This window comes from Palaemon carinicauda, chromosome 26, assembly GCF_036898095.1.
Source record: "Palaemon carinicauda isolate YSFRI2023 chromosome 26, ASM3689809v2, whole genome shotgun sequence".
In the NCBI taxonomy this organism is placed as follows: Eukaryota; Metazoa; Arthropoda; class Malacostraca; order Decapoda; family Palaemonidae; genus Palaemon; species Palaemon carinicauda.
The window spans coordinates 89402136-89405425 of NC_090750.1; positions in this window are offsets into that span (position 1 = coordinate 89402136).

Genomic DNA, 3290 nt, shown 5'->3' on the forward strand with positions numbered 1-3290 from the left:
TAATAATAAAAAATCTCTAATTCACAGTGGATATGACGGTTTTCAAAATGGATATGGGAAAAAATATATTTAAGACTTGATCTCTCCAAGATACACGTAATACTATGAAGGTAAGAAACCAAGTTCACAAACATGAAATAGATGAATGTTCTTAATTTCAAAGTACGATGAAAGTTGTTGGATAATAAGATTATACTTAGAGAATACTAAAATATTAGGAAAGGGACAAGATTCACTAAACATAATTCATGCAGGCTTTCAGGTCAAAAAAGGTTTAAACCTTTATTGTGCTCTAATGCCTTTTCGTCCATTTATGTTCTATTCGTGGAAACTTATAATTCTACGATTATAAAATAATAATTACTGGACAAGACCCATAGTAGAAAATACTGCATTATTTACACTGAGGGTTGAGAATACATAATGCATAAATCTACCTTATCTCCCATCAACAATGTAACCTACAAAGGATTGGCTCCAGAAATATTTAGCCCACTGTTTGCATGGATATATAATGGCACTAGTGGTAGCTCAGTTTACGAGTACAATTCGTTCTGGGAGCGAGTTCGTAGACCAAAATGCTCGTAAAATAATACTATTTTTCGCATAAGAAATAAAGGAAATTCACTCAGTGTATTCCACACGTCCATAAATAAGCACATACTCATTGCAGATGGTTTGTAATGGTAACTACTGGAGGATGTACAACCTCAAACATCAGAAATGAAAACAAATCAATAATTTACAATGAAAAATAGAAAAAATACTGTAAAAAAAATTAAACTAACATGGAAATTAGATGAAAAAATTGTATGTTGGATTCTCAAGAATGATCATGAAAGCTCCAAAGGAAACATTTCTCTAGGAAACACGCAAATCTAGCAAAATATGAACTAGCGATTAATTAGTGTAGTTCCCACACCATTTATTAAAATGACACCGATAATTACATACCTTAGAAAATCTGAAAAAGAAATTTAAATTAAGAATATTATCTAGATAATGATAACTTACTGATAAAAATTTTCCGGTCGAATATATTTTTATTTTTTGAAAGGTCAATCAAACCTCTCAAGGAACAGGGCAATTAGCACCACCCAAACTTTTGATAAATATCACTAAATGCTGTTAGTACTAATTCAAGTTTGCTTATGAAGCAAGAACATAATCATCGTTGGTATGTCGTCAAATTGACATCACGAATATTATTTTTTTCTTGTTCAAAACAATTTTACGAAGTTAGTTAATTATCTTTAACAAGAAGAGTTGGAATACCCAGGCCTACATGACTGAGGACTATGAAGTGTGAAGTATGAGATGATGAATGGAGAAGTATTGAATTAAAAGCTCAAGATAGAGAAGACTGGTGATATATAACCACGGCCTTTTGCGTCAATAGGCGTAGGAGGAGGTGATGACTTAATAATGTATGGAAATAATGGGATGTCTGTCTGTCTCATTTTAAATTTGGTTGCTCAAGACGCATCGCTATTACCGGCTGCTCCCTAGTGTACATGCTTTACCTTCTAGTGCAATATAAAATCTATATCAGAATTTCCACAACCCTACCTGTATACTTGTTTATTATAAACTGATTTTGAGAGGATTTCATATTACTCATACAATATTGATTAAGACAAAGTGTACAGCACAATTCCTCGATCAAATTGAAAGTAAATTACATAAAAATCCACTTTTAGTTATTGTGGTTACATATTTTACCCTGCGTCAGAGTTACCCAATCCACACCACAGTCCCTTAGTCAAAAAAAAAAAAAAAAAAAAAAAATTCAAACAGAACTGAGTTTAGACGTTTTTCCAAACATAGTCAATGAACAATAAGTCCAAATGAAAATGTTACGCATGAAGGACCATTGCTGATAAGTGTTTAAAACAATAACTGAAATAAAAAAAACAACCACAATGATAAGATATTAAAAAATAATATTGCTAAGAATAATTTTAACACTCACCACCAGCAAAGGAGGTAACAGCTGCCCACTAGTTTGTGAGTTATTTCAGTCCATAATTCTTCACAGCCTATTCTTGCTAATCAACGAACAAAGGTCTCCTGATGAGAGAAAATTCAGTCAGTTATCTGTCTCATTATATTACAAGTACAGTATTGAAAATTATGCATTAAAATTTATTGTATTGCAAATGTGTTGTATTGTTACCTGGCGAAAGTACAAAATAATAAAAAAAGGTCGGCAAATATGAACAAAAGAAAAAAAATATCTCCAAGAAACCATATCTCACAAATTGGTAGAGATATTTGGAGATCATTTCTATTTTATTCACTAAACAAACCCAAGTTCTTTACATAGGAGAGATTGCAGCGAAGCTGAAATACACGGCAGTTAAAATAAGGTGTAAACAAGTGGCTGGTAGTTATCGACCGGGAGAGTAAGTTTCTTAAATGGATCTGAATTACTAATTAATACAAGTCCATGCAGCTTGAGAGTTATTATTATTGTTATTGTCATTGTTGTCGTTGTTGTTACTAAGCTACAATCCTAGTTGGAAAAGCAGGATGCTATAAGCCTTGGGGCTCCAACAGGGAAAATACCCAAGTGAGAAAAGGAAACAAGGAAAAATAAAATATTTCAAGAACAATAACATTAAAATAATCATTTCCTGTTTAAGCTAAAAAAAAAATTAATAAAACAAGAGGAAGAAAAATAAGATAGACTAGTATGCCAGAGTGTACCCTCAAGAAAGAGAACTCCAACACAAGACAGTGGAAGACCATGGTACAGAGGCTGTATTATGAATGAAGATAACAAAACATTGATGGCCATAGGAACATAGAGCACCTGCATTGGGCTTGTGGGCACTGCTATGCAGCTTGGCAGATTCAAACCGCAAGACCCTGTACCCTCAGATATGAGAGGGGTCACAACACTTAATTTAACAGTTTAAAGAATTTAGACTGAATTCAAGGGAGGAGGGATGAGCTCTAGGTAATCTAGCTAGTTTTCAATTGGAGGAACTGATAGATGCAAGCAGTCCATAAATCGGCCATATCACAAACTTTAAAGGGGGTTAGAATCCCTCAATTATGGAGGCTTAGGTATGTCATTAATGCGTGAACATCAGAAATACTGTAGGCCTATAAGAATATTCCATTATTATTTCGCATAGCAATGGAAACAATTATACCAAACCATAAATGTGAGAATTTACTACACATTGTAAACGATGCATGGAAGGATACACAGATATGACGTATATATACCATAAAATGCGTGCACACACGTAGACGTACGACAGTTGCCCAAGGGAGTGGTG